This window comes from Stegostoma tigrinum, chromosome 27 (genome assembly GCF_030684315.1).
Source record: "Stegostoma tigrinum isolate sSteTig4 chromosome 27, sSteTig4.hap1, whole genome shotgun sequence".
NCBI classification, from domain to species: domain Eukaryota; kingdom Metazoa; phylum Chordata; class Chondrichthyes; order Orectolobiformes; family Stegostomatidae; genus Stegostoma; species Stegostoma tigrinum.
The window spans coordinates 15638271-15652626 of NC_081380.1; the positions used below are offsets into that span (position 1 = coordinate 15638271).

The following is a 14356-nucleotide window of genomic DNA, read 5'->3' on the forward strand; positions in this document are numbered from 1 at the left end:
AGAGTACTAAGGTTGAAGTGACCAAATAGAAATGAAATAGTTCAAACACAAGCTTATAAACTGTCAAGAAAAAGTAGTATTTCCAGAACAGTCTAATAAATGTCAAAAATATTAAAAGCATATTATCTACACATGAGAAAAAATATTGATTACCAGCTCAGCTCCAAAAAGAGGATGGAATAACGAGTAATTTGTATTAGAGATGTTTACAAAAAAAAATTGGAACGTGTCTGGAACAGGGGGGACCCGAACCTGGGCTAGTGACACTATCATTGCACCATGTCAATCCTAAAATATTCCTCTAACAAGATAATAATCCACACAGGAGAACAGAATACAAGTCCAATTAGCCCTTACAATCTGCATAGTTGTTCACTCTCCCTAAAAAAAACTGCATCTAACAATGCGGCACCAGGCACCACACCAACCCTAAACATGGATTCGGAGGAGTAGGCAATTCAGCCCTCGAGCCTGATCAGAACATTTATGATCACATCTGATCTGGTGTTCTCAACAATCATTTTCCTGTCTGCATTCCATAGTATTTGACTCCCTTGTCTATAAAAAAAATTTAACTCTGAATTTATTGAAACAATGACTCAGTTCCCTCCTCTGCCTCAGTTTTCACAGAAGAGAATTCCTTCAACTATAGTTTGTAAATATTTGGGCAATATCGGTGAAAAAAGAAACAAGGTAACAATTTTTCATCCAGCTTTACACTTTGTTAACAATTTTTAACGGATGGGCAAAGGGAGTGCTGCAGGGAGTTGCTATGGCACTAAAGGTGAGAAAGCTTTCCACTGGACAGCATTCACGATTCATGGGGAGGATGCAGCAGGTGCTTCAGGTTGGGGTACACTAGGTATCCCAGTGAGCGCTGCTACATTCATGGACAACATTGTACATTCTACAAGAATGGTGCTGTTGTTGAGTATCATTGTAGTACCCCAAGACAGGACCCTGCAAACATCCGCAAGACTGCTGTGAATCTTAGAAGGAAAAAAATCACTGCAAATACTGAAGGATAAGAATAGCTGCTGTATTTGCATTGAGAATAGCACAAATACTTGTGGCAAACAAATTATTTGCATTGATTGCAAAACCTGACAATTAAGCTTGTGCAGTTGAAATTACTTAAGTAGGAACATACTACGGGAATACCTGGGTAAGCATACAGGAGGCTGGAAGAACACAGTAAGGCAAGCAGCATCTGGAGGAAAGGAGAAGTCAGCATTTTAGCCATTATCTTTCCTCAGGGCTGGATATGAGGGGGTAAGGGATGCAGCAGATAAAATGTCAGGGGGGTGAAAGAGGAGAGGATGGGTAGCAGACTGGTGGTGATAGGTGGACACTGGTAGTACGTACAATCTGATCGGTTGATGGGAAGGATCAATCTGGTTGGTAGTTGGAAAGGAGCCTTGGTAGGTGGAATAGAAAGGAGGGAGGATGCATGGCTGGAACACGAGCTAGGGGAGGGGTGGGAAGGTTATGTGAAATTAGAGAACTTAATGTTGTTAAGTCCCCTGGGCTGTAGGCTGTCCAGGCAGAAGTTAAGGTGCTGATCCTCAAAACGCGCACAGTCTGATTCACTGCAACACTGGAGGAAATGGGTGGCAACCAGGAGGTTAGGCTGCCTGTTTCAGGCCAGGCAGAGAGGATTGGTGAAACAGTCACCTCGTCGACATTTGGTTTCACCGATGGAGGAAAGACCATATCGGGAGCACCCTCCTTTTCAGTTACCAACTGATTCATCCCTCCCATTGATCAACCAGGTTGTACCTATTACCAGTATCCATGTATCACCACCATTCCGCTGTCCTCCCAAACCCTCTGCATCTGCAGTCACCCCCCGACCTCCACATGCAGTCCCGAAGAAGGGCAATACCCAAAACATCAACTTCTCTTTTCCTCCAGATCCTGCCCGTCTTGTTGTGTTCTTCCAGCCTCCCATGTGCCTACCTTGGATCCCAGCATCTGCAGTTTTTTTTGTCTCCAAATCGTAATACTTTTGCTCAATTCATATTTCTTGTACTCAATAGGGGGGAAAGGTCAGAAATCTAACTTCAGGCACAGCAAATAAGGGGGCTACTGTCAGAATGGAGGTAAATCAATGCACACAGCATATGAAACAAGTTAAGTAAGCTGGCAGCACGGATTGTAGCTGTCAGTTTCAATGCTGTGGGCATCATAGAGGTAGCTGCAAGGGAGATCAGGGCTACCAATACCCAAGGATTCGTGCCCCATTGAAAGGGCAGGCAGGTGGGCAGAGGGGAGAGACTTGCCTCACTAGTAAGAAATCAAACCAATAGCAAGCAAAATGGGATATGAAAGCATAGAATTTGTGCGGGTAGAGTTGAGGAACTGAAAAGGAAGAGACCCTGATGTGAGTTATGTACAGGCTTCATAACAGTAGTCTGGATGTGGGGTAGAAAATAAAATCGGAGATAGAAGAAGCATACAAGAAAGGCACGATTAAAATAGTCATGGAAGTTACTTCAATATGCACGTGGACTAGGAAAATCAGGTTGGTAGCAGATCCCAAGAAAAGTATTTCAGGGAATGTTTGAAATTTTATTTGGAGCAGCTTGTGATAGCACCCACGAGGGAAAAGGCAATTCTGGATTTGGTGATGTCTAAAGAGGTAATCTTGATTAGGTAGCTGAAGGTGCAGAAACCCTTAGAAGACAATGACTGTAATATGACAATTCACCTTGCACAAGGGAGAATCAGATGAAGTACTACAATTGAGTAAAGTTAACTGCAAAGACATGAGGAAGGAGCTGACCCAAGTTGGTTGGAAGGGGAGCCTAGCAGGGAAGACAGCAGAGAAGCAATAGCAGAGAAGCAATAGCAGCCCAAAGACATGGATTAGCCATGTAAAATTGTCTGTGGTGTCCAAAGATGTGCAGGGTAGGAGGACTAGCCATGGTAAACGTGGGATAATGGGGAAAGGATAGGCAGTGGTGGGATGCTCTTCAGAGGATTGTGCAGACTTTTATCCAAACTGTAGGGATTCTAAGATTCTATGACAAGTAATGCTGAGGCAGTGGGGAGGCTACAGAAGGACAGGTTAGGAGAGTTGGCAAAGATGTGGCAGATGGAGTACAAATGTGGTAAAGTGCGATGTTTTGCACTTTGGCAGAAGAAAAGAATCATAAACTATTTTCTAAATGGGAGAAGGCTTCAGAAATCTGAAGCACAGAAGCTTCAGTGTCCTGGTTCAGAATTCTCTTAAGGTTAACATGCAGGTTCAGTTAGCAGTCAGGAAGGCAAATGCAATGTTTCACACAGAGGGCTCAAATACAAGAGCAGGCATCTACTGCCAAGGCCATAGTAAGACCCTATCTGGAATATTGTGAGCAGTTTTGTGTCCTGTACCTAGGGGGAGATATGCTGACCTTCAAGGGGGTGGTTTTACAATAACGATCTTGCGGATAAAGACACAGTATATGAAGAGCTGTTGAGGACCCTGGATCGGTATTGATAGATGAGGGGAAATTAATTGAAATGTACAGAATACTGAGAAGCCTGAATACAGTGTACTTGTGGAAACATCTGACAGACTAGGGCATAAGGGCATAGTTTCAGAGATGACCCCTTAGAACTGAGGGTAGGGGAAATGTCTTCAGCACAGAGGGCTGTAAAGGCCAAGTCAGAGTGTATTTAAGACAGAGGTGGATAAGTTCTTGTTTAGTAAGGGGATCAAAAGGTTACAGAGGGGAGAGGAGTGCAGAATGGGCTTGAGAAACAGTCAATCTAATGGTGGAGCAGACTCCAGGGGCTGAATTCTATACCTATATTTTACATCTTATGCTGCAAGGTCCAGTCTATATTTACTTTGGAAAATTAATTCTATAAACTGAGCTCAAAGCTCAGGGAATGTTTTAAACAATAAAACACAGGACCAATAGCAAGCATCGAATAACCAGTTACCTGTGCTCTTTATATATTTGAACAATAGTTTGGAAAATATCCAGAGTTCTTCGAAGCACTCACACTGTGCTCGTGAATTCAGTGCCGACTAATACTTTTTCACTAGAGTACTACTGAATTTGGGGAGGGGCTCTGACACTAAAAAAGGGCCAGAATGAAGAACTTTAATACCACTTTCAGCCTGATTTGGGAGGGGAGGTGCAAAATTTTCAAATTAATCTCAAATGAAACAAACCTGTCAATTTTAAGTAGCTGTTTCAGTTGAAATTAATCAAGCTTCAAAATCTCCCCTCCCCTAACCGCATCCCTAAACTTGTCCTTCCTCCCACCTCAAGCCCCACCCCCATCTCCTACCTACTAGCCTCATCCCACCCCCTTGACCTGTCCATCCTCCCTGGACTGACCTATCCTCTCCTTAACTCCTCACCTTCACTCGCTCCACCCCCACCTCTTTGACCTGTCTCCTCTCTACTTGTCTTCTCCTTTACCCTTTTCTGAGGAAGGGTCTAGGCCTGAAACGTCACCTTCCCTGCTCCTCTGCTGCTGCTTGGCCTGTGTTCATCCAGCTCTACACCTGGTTATCCAGCTATCAATCTCCTACTGTCTATCAAACTCATTCACTTTGGATTTGAAAGGCAAAAGAGCAGGAGAGCATATGTTATGCATAATATCACCACTATCACCAGCTTTCATTTCATAATCACAGGATTTAACCTGCAAGTAGATTGTTTTAAGATCATAAGACAAAGAAGCAGGCTATTCAGCCCATCAAGTCTTCTCCACAATTCACTGAGAACATGGCTGGTCTGATAATACTGAACTTGATCTTCTCATCTTTTTCCTGTAATCCTTAGTTCCCTAACTGATTGAAAGTCTATCACAACCTTGAACATACTTACATTGCAGAACTTTTAAAAAAGTGTTCACAGGATGTAGCTGCCACTGGCCAGACCACCAATTATTGCCCAACCCTAACAGAGAGTCAACCACATTGCTGTAGGTATGGAGTCACACATAGGACAGACGAAGTGAGGATGGCAGATTTCCTTCCCTGGGTTTCTTTGACAATCGTCAGCGGTTCCATGGTTATCAGTGGATTCTTAATTTCAGACTTTTTGCACTGAATTCAAATTCCACCATCTGCCGTGGCAGGATTTGAACCCAGGACCCCAGAACATTAGCTGAGATTCTGGATTAGTCGTCTAGTGAAATATCACTAGGCCATTGCCTTCCCATCACTATATTCAAATCTGTATGGTACATAGTGATGCACACAACAGAAAAATCCCATCACCTCAGAATGGCAACGTGAGCCTAACCTTAAATAGCACACTGCAACCAGACTTACGCTTTCTCAATAAATAACTGAAAGTTTAGATCACAGCTAAAACAGACAGACAGCAATATCTAATGAGGCTGAACAAGAAGAAGAGTAGGTTATTTCAAACATTCAGTACAGTCAGACTTGAATTGCATGGCAAGTGCTTTCGATTTCCTCATGTGATGGATTCTCATCATTGTTTGTATCTTGTCAACATTGCAAACACAACTGCAAGATAACACGCTCAAGAACACAGGCATGTATTGCATTGAAACAAGGGCAGATATTCTGGCCACATTAAGAGAACTGGTCAACAGGATCAAAGTGAAGCTTTTAGAAAGAAAAGCTGAATTCCCAAATGAGAAGGTAGCACTGAGTTTATATTCAGCGATTGAGAAAAAATTTGTCAGTTAAAATTAGACAGATGACCTGTACAAGGGTCTATATAAAAGTAGATGGAAAAGTTGGATTCAGACGGGACTAGGCCTGAAACGACAGCTTTTGTGCTCCTCTGATGCTGCTTGGCCTGCTGTGTTCATCCAGCTCCACACTTTGTTAGCCCATGTACATGGATATTTTCTAGGCCTCCCACAGCACCTCATTAGGTATTTTTTTGTTACGTTATGAAGGCAAATACGGCAATCGGCAATCAAAGTACATTCAACAAGGTTCCACAAAGATGTAAATGATCAGACAGTTTTGGTGGTGAGGATGAAGAAATGAAATTGATCAGGAAATTAGACTTTCCCAGGGTTTCCTCAGTGAGGAGTTGAATCTTCTACTTTCACCCAAGAACAAAGTTAATTAAACTGAGTTAAAGACTGATTTCTTTCCACAGACACTGCCAGATCTGACCTTTTCCAGCAATTTGTTTTTGTTTCTGATTTACAGTATCCACAGTTCTTTTGGTTTTTAGTTTAAAATCTTGCCCGAAAGAGTGAACCTGCAACAGTGCAGTGCTTAACAAATCTGCCCTGAACTCCAACTTGAGATTATGTGCACACACTCCTGGAGCTGGACTTGAATAAAGATGTCCTGATTCAAGAAAGAAGATTGCTATCATTGAGATACAACAAAGACTTTAAAATAATGAAATTAGCATTCAGGAAAAGTATCTAAAAGAACAAATAAGTCATCAAATGATTAATAAATTAAGGCAGCACTGCAGATCGCACTGTTGCCCCTCATAGCCCAAAGATGTGCAGGTTAGGTGAATTGTTCATGCTAAATTTCCCCATAGTGTCCAGTGCTGTATGGGCTAGGCGGACAAACCACAGTAAACACGGGGTTTACTGGGATAGCGGGAGTGGGAATGAGAGTCCCGTGTGGAATGCTCTTCAGAGGGTTGGTGCAGACTCAATGGGGCAAACAGCCTCTATCTGTACAGTAAGGATTATATGAAAAAGAAAAGAACTTAAGCAACTTTAACTAATAACCTGTACGTATCAAATGCTTGTTGTCCATCATAAATTACTTAAGTGGGCAGCACAGTGACACAATGGTTAGCCTCAGAGCTCCATGGACATGGATTCAATTCCAGCCTTGGACAACAGTATGTGCAGTTTGCATGTCTTCCCACGCCTGTGTGGGTTTCTCTAGGAGCTCCAGGTTCCTTCACAGCCCAAATACATTCTGGTTGGGTGGATTGGCCATGCCAAAAAAATTGCCCACACAGTGTCCAGGGATGCGCAGATTAGGTGGTTAGCCATGGTGAAAAAACCCCTTGCAGGGTTATGGGTCTGAATGGAATGCTCTAAAGAGGGTGAGTGAGATTCAAAGGTTAATTGGCCTGATTCTGCACTGTAGGGAGTCTATGATTCTATTCTTTAAAGTTTTTTGCAGCTTTTACACTTTCGCTTTACTGTTTATTGCAAAAGGCATACTAATTTAAAAATCAATTCAATTTACAGCCACTGGATTGCCAGAGATTCCAAAAATAAAAGAGGGATAAAATTTTACTACTTTTATACACCACACAAACCATACCCCGAACAATTCAGCTGTCACCTTCCATTTCAGACTCCACCCTTTCTGCCACATCTTCGTTTCCATTTCTAGGAACAGGCTGGTCACTGATTTGTATTATAAAGTCACCTAGATCCACAGTTCTCTTAATTATCCTGAAAGGACTCCAGCCCATTCTCCGAATTTCTCCATATCTGTTCTGACAAGGCCACATTCCGCAAGAGGGGCCTGCAAACTGTCCACCTCTTTTCTCAACCAAGAATTGTACATCACCATGGTTGGCAGGGTCCTCAGCTATATCTGACCCATTCCTTATTATTCTGCCCTCACTCCTTCCCTATCCTTCCACAACAGAACTCCCCTGGTCCTCACTTTTTCACCCATCAGCCACCACATCCAAAAAATCATAAGCTACGATTTCCATCGCCAGACACAGATTCTGCTCCCCACCCTAATCAGCATTACGGAGGAACCATTCCCTCCTGGTCAGCCGTGACAACACTTCCTCCACATACCTCCTTCTCATTCAATCATAACAGATGTAACACTTGCCCATTTCCCACCTCCCTTGCTATCCAAGGCCCCACCACACACCTTCCAATTGAAGCAATAATTTAGTTGCACTTCATTCAATCTAATATTCTATATTTGCTGTTCACAATGTGATCTCCTCCACACTGGGGAGACAAAAGGTAGACTGGGTGATTGCTCTGTGATACACCTACACTTTCTGTAAGAATGATCCTTAGCTTCCAGTTGCTTGCCACTTCAAACAACAACTTGAACCCATGTCAACATTTGTCTCAAGCATGCTGCAATACTCCAAAGGTCAAAGAAGCTGGATGAACAACACTTCATCTTTTGCCTGGCTACCTTACAGCCTTCATGATTCAGCTCAGAGCTTAATAATTTCAGAATGTGAACATCCTCCTCTATATTTGTTAACCACCCCAGCAAAATAAAATTTTGTTTTGTATGGGTCATTCCCAACACAAGCAACTCATTTCCAACCATTCATACTTGTACCGTTCAGCATATCACCAAACCCTTTGTTTGCCTCTCCTTTTTTTCCTCCTGTTAGCACCATCTCCATGTATTCTATTCACTCGATCACCAACTCCACTCCCCCACTTCATGTTATCAGAACCCCCACCTTTTCCCAACTGCTTTCAGTTTTGATCATGGTTCACTAAGCTTCAAAAGGTTAACTTTCTACAGAGGCTGTCAGATCTGCTGAGTTTCTCCAGCACTGGTTTGTATTGTTTCAGATTTCCAGCATTTTCAGTTATGTTTTATTTTCATGAATAAATCAGACAAGGTGATTAAATGCAGTTATTTCAACCCAAGTTCAAAGGAGGGCAAACAAAAGGAATATGTCAAAGCAGACAGTTCCAAGTAGTAAAAAACTTAGATGGTTAAAAGCTCTGCTTTTCTATAACAAACATTTTGTTGAATGGTTTGAGGGGCCAGAATACAATAATGAAAAAAGGACATTAGACAAAAATGTGAAACAACTGTTGATACTGTATCTCTTCAAAACATCACAGAATTCCTCTGGTTTTATTGCAGTAATGAAGCTTAAGCTCTACCAGGTACAATTCGTACAGCTCAGACATTTCTAATGTGTGCGCCACAGTAACACAAAATGCATTCTGCAAAAGATTATGCTTTAAAATTTATGCTCGCAAATGACTGAGAAGCCTTCGCAGTTAAGATGAATAGATTCACAGGGTGTATTCACAGGAAATTCAGTGGCCAAACGCCAAGGCAATGAACATTCCAAAGATACCAGAATCTCAAGTTTTTGAAAAGATTTGTAGCTCAGGTTGTGAAGGAGGTTGCAGATTTTCTCACCGAGCCGATGTGTGCGTTTGCAGACATTTCATCACTTGACTAGGTAACATCGTCAGCGCGACTCCAGTGAAGTGTTGTGTTCTGTCCTGCTTGTTATTTACACGCCTCGGTTTGCAAGAGTGGTTGGTATTACTTCCAGTTTTGTTCTTCAGTGGTTTGGGTATAGGGTCCTGTTCAATGCATTTGTTAATGGAGTTCCAGTTGGAATGCCAGGTCTCCAGGAATTCCCTCGCATGTGCTATTATGGCTGTGGTGTCCCAGTCAAAGTTGTGCCCTTCTTTGTCCATGTGTATTGAGACCATTACATCCATTAACATCGACTTAGCCAAAGAAACAATTGCCACAGCACAGGACAAATCAGGAAGGCAGACACCCCAAGACACCAAGAGCATCAACAAGGACTGCTCCCTGAAACTACTGGATCTGTGCCTTATAGCCCACTTCACCTTCAATGGCCATATATTTAAACAAATCAATGGAACACCAATGAGATCCCCAATATCAGGACTGACAACAGAAGTGGTAATGCAAAGCTTAGACTGGATAGCGTTCCCCACTATCCAAACTAAACTTTGCGTTCAGCGTGTAGATGACACTTGCATCATTATCAAACACCCAAGACTAGAAGAAAGCCGACATGAATAACATCCTCATCAGAATAACAATCGATTACCCTTCCTTGCTGTAATAGTGGAATGCAAGAACAATGAGGAACTTCAGTCTAGCTTACACAGAAAGACAACACATATGGACCAGATACTTAATTACACCAAAAACCACCCCAACATGCATAAACAGAGATGCATCAGGGCATTATTCAAATGAGCCATAACACACAGCAGCAACCCGGAATTGTGCAAAGCAGAATTAGAGCACTTTTAAAAAGAAGTGGATAGCCAAAAAGCAATCCGTCATTACCTCCATTTAGACTATAACAAGACAACATAACACAGCCAGACACACTAGTCATCCTACTGTACATCAGGGACATGTCAGAGATGACCATAAGACTACGCAGACCCCTAGGTATCAGGGTAGCCCATAAATAAACAATCGCCCTGTGACAAACGTAAAAGGATCCCATACACACAACCAACAAAAGTAACGTAATATACAAAATACCAAGCAAGGACTGTGACAAACATTACATGAGCCAAACTGGAAGAAAACTGGCAATAAGGATACATGAACACCAACTAGCCATCAAGAGACATGACTAATTCTCACTAGTCTCAATACACATGGACAAAGGACACAAATCTGACTGGGACAACACATCCATAATAGCACATGCTAAACAGAGGCACGCCAGAGAATTTCTGGAGGCCTGGCACTCCAAATGGGACTCCATTAGCAAACACACTGAACTGGACTAGATATACAAACCACTAAAGAACAAAACTGGAAGTGATGCCAACCATCCCAGCAAACCAAGGCACGTAAATAACAAGCACAACAGAACACGACTGCTTCATTGGAGGTGCACTGACAATGTTACCTAGTAGGGTGACGAAAAATCTGCAATCAAACACACCAGCTTGGCGAGCAAGTCTACAACCTTATACCAGAATTTCATCTATTCCCAATCCCTCAATTGGTTACACAATGAAATGCTGGCATTTAAACGCTTTTGGAGGTAGCCTTTCCACAATCAAAAACTGCATCAGTGTAACTTTAAAACGTGGGCTATGTGCAGCATTTAGTGATAGCACCAAGAAAGAAACAAAAATAATCACCTCTGGCACCAGATGGAACATTCAATAACCTCAATTTCAAACACTATCAAAATAAAGTAGGACTAGGTACTCCTTTTCTCTATCACTGCCCAAAACAACTTCAGCACTCATCTTGTAGTATCCAAGGTACAGGAAAGTCAACGTTTTGAGTCAAAACCATTTGTCAGGACTAGGGAGGAGGAGCGATGCCCAGAAATAAATTGAGGGAGGGTGGGGTAGGGCTGTGGGGAAGGGTAGGTAGATGGAGATTGGTGAATGCAAGCGGTTATTGTGGTTGGTCAGCAGGAAGGGTGGAGCAGATAGGGGAGTTGGAAGATGGACAGGTTGGGAAGATTTTGAAACTAGTGAAGCCAAATAAGGCTTACATCAGCGGTGGGCAAATTATTGGAAAGGACTCAGATGGGATTTATGATCACTTGGAAAGGTACAATATGATTCGTGATAGTCAACCTGGATTTGTGAGGGGTAGATCATGCCTCACAAACCTTACTGAATTCTTTGAAGAGGTGACCAAGCACGTGGATACAGGTAGAGCAGTGAATGTGGCACACATGGATTTAAGTAAGGCGTTTGATAAGGTTCCCCAGGGTAGGCTCATGCAGAAGGTAAGGAGGTATGGAATAGGGGGAAATGTGGCAGCTTGGATTCAGAATTGGCTGACCTTTCGATGGAAAATATTCAACATGGTGCTTAGGTATGAGTGGTGTGCCACAAGGATGTATCTTGGATGCTCTTTTATTTGTGATTTTTGTAACTGATTTGGATGAAGGAGTGGAAGGGTGGATTAGTAAGATCGCAGACAATACACAGGTAGGTCGCGTTGTGGACAGTGCGAGAGCTGTTCTAGGTTACAAAGGGGCACTGATAGAATGCAGACGTGGGAGAAGTGGCAGATGGGGTTTAACCCTGAAAAGTGAGGGGTGATTCATTTTGGAAGGACAGACTTGAAAGTAGAATTCAGGGTTAATGGAAAGATTCTTAGCAGTGTGGAGGTGCAGAGGGATCTTGGGGTTCATGTTCACAGTTCCCTGAAAGCTGCCACCCAGGTGGATAGAGTTTTTAAGAGAACATATAGAGTGTTAGCTCTCATTAATAGAGCGACTGAGTTCTAGAACGGTGAAGTTATGCTCCAGCTATACAAAAGCCTGATTCGGCCGCATCTGGAGTATTGTGTTGCCTCATTACAGGAAAGATGTGGATGTGTTGGAAAAGGCTCAGAGGAGATTTACCCAGACGTTGCCTGGACTGGAGGAAAGGTCGAGAGAGCGAGGGCTTTTCTCTTTAGAATGACAAAGGATGAGAGGTGACTTGATGGAGGTGTACAAAATGATCAGAGGTTCACAGCCAGGGACTTTTTCCCCCTCGGGTGGAGGTAGCTATTACAAGGGGGCATAGTTTTAAAGTGAGTGGAGGTTGACATAGGGAAGACGTCAGAAGTAGGCTCTTTACTCAAGAGAGTGGTCTGGGCGTGGAATGCATTGCTGGAGAGGGTAGAGGAGTCAGCCTCATGAAGAGCATTTAAGCGGCTATTAGATAGGCATATGGATGATAATACAAGGTATGGGTGGAGGTTAGATAGACCTTAGGATTACAGTAAAATTTCGACAACATCTTGGGCCGAAGGGCCTGTACTGTACGTGCTGTCCTATGTCCAAGCCATTGAGCTGTAAGCTCCTAAGAAGAATTATGAAGTGTTGTTCCTCCAGTTTATGTTTAGCCTTGCTCTGACATTTTGGTGGGGGGGGGGGGGGGGGGGGGGGGGGCGCAACATTGGACAGGTCACTAGGGAAGTGGGAGGGAGAGTTAAAGTGGATCCCAACCGAATGGTTGGGCTGTTTGGTCCATGCAGAGTGTAGATGCTCCACAAACCAGTCCCCAAGTCTGCATTTGGTGTCCCTGATATAGAAGAGACATTGGGAACAACAGTCACAGAAGATGAGGTTAGATCAAGCCAGGTGAATCTCTGCTGGATTTGAAAGGATTGTTTGGAGCCTTGGACAGATGTGAGAGGGGAGCTGTAGGGGCAGGTGTAGCACCTCCTGCAGTTGCAGGGGAAGGTACCACATGAGGTGGAGGGGTTGATGGAGAGCATGGAGCTGACCAGGGAGGAGTTGCAGAGCAAATGGTCCCTACATAAAGCAGGTGGGGTGGGGAAGGAAATATTTCTTTGGTGGTGGGGTCTGATTGTAGGTGGAGAAGATTTCGGCAGTGGGGCCTGATTGTAGGTGGTGGAGATTTCAGCAGATGATACATTGTATACAGAGGTTGATGGGGTGATATGTGAGGACTAAGGAGGCTGTAACCTTGTTGCTTGGGGGGGTGGGGAAGGAGAAGAGGGTTCAAGGGCAGAAGTGTAGGAAATGGGGGCAGTGCGGCTGAGGGCATCCTTAAATAACACAAGAGGGAAACTACGGTCTCTGAAGTAGGAGGATATCTGGGAAGTCCTAAAGTAGAACATCTTATCCTGGCAGCAGATGCGACAGTCAGAGGAAGTGAAAGTATGAGGTAGAATTTTTGCAGGAAGTGGCTGACAGGAGGTGTAGAGACCCACTCCTCACTTACTCCAAACTCTCCCCATCAGAACACACCTCACTATTAAGCCTGCGGTGAGGGGAGGCATTGGTGGTAGTACAGCAAACTGACCTCAACATCGCTGAGACCAGACGTCAATTCTCTGACACATCCTCCTACCATCCCCTCGATCATGACCCCACTTACGATCACCAAGCCATCATCACCCAGATGACTAACTCGCTCATCAGCTCAAGAGATCTCCCGTTCACAGCCTCCAACGTGATAGTTCCCTAAACCTGCACTGCCTGTTTCTATCTCCTACCCAAGATCCACAAACCCAACTACCTCAGTTAGTCCATTGTCCCTGCCTGCTTCTGGCCCACCGACCTCATCCCCTCATACTTCGACTCTGTTCTTTCTGCTTCGATCCAGAAACTCCCTAATTACATTCAGGACACAACCTGAACCCTCCACCTTTTCCCAAAACTTCCAGTTCTCTGGTCCCCAACACCTCTTCTTCACCATGGTCATTTAGTCCCTGTACACCTGCATCCCCCACGAGGACAGCCAAAAGGCCCTTCACTTCTTCCTCTCCCACTGGCCCACCTAGTCCCGCTCCACCAATACTCATTTTCTTGGCAGAACTGGCCCTCACCTAAACAAATTTTCCTTTGATTCTTCCCACTTCCTACAAACCAAAAAAGGGTTTTTACAGGCACTCGCAAGGGTCAAGCCATGCCTGCGTCTTCAGAGGAGACAAAGTCTCCTCTTCAACAACTACACTGATAGCATCCACCACCTCTTTCTCTGCTATATTGAGGACTGTATCAGTGCGGCCTCACGCTCCTGCGAGGAACTCGAACAGTCAAACTTTGCTAACACCTTCCACCCTTCCCTCAAATTCAGGTGGACCATTTCCGACACCTCCCTCCACTTACTGGACTTTTCCATCTCCAATAAATGACTCATCGCAGACACCCATTTCAAACTCACTGACTCCCACAATTACCTCGACTACACCTCCTCTCGACCA

At 43.8% G+C, this 14356-nt stretch overlaps 1 protein-coding gene across 2 annotated transcripts in view; it reads right to left on the reverse strand.

The window, feature by feature from the left end:
* The window catches only part of mtmr4 (myotubularin related protein 4), a 171866-nt gene that overhangs the window by 129687 nt on the left and 27823 nt on the right, over nucleotides 1-14356 (reverse strand). The gene's annotated exons all lie outside the window — the stretch shown is intronic.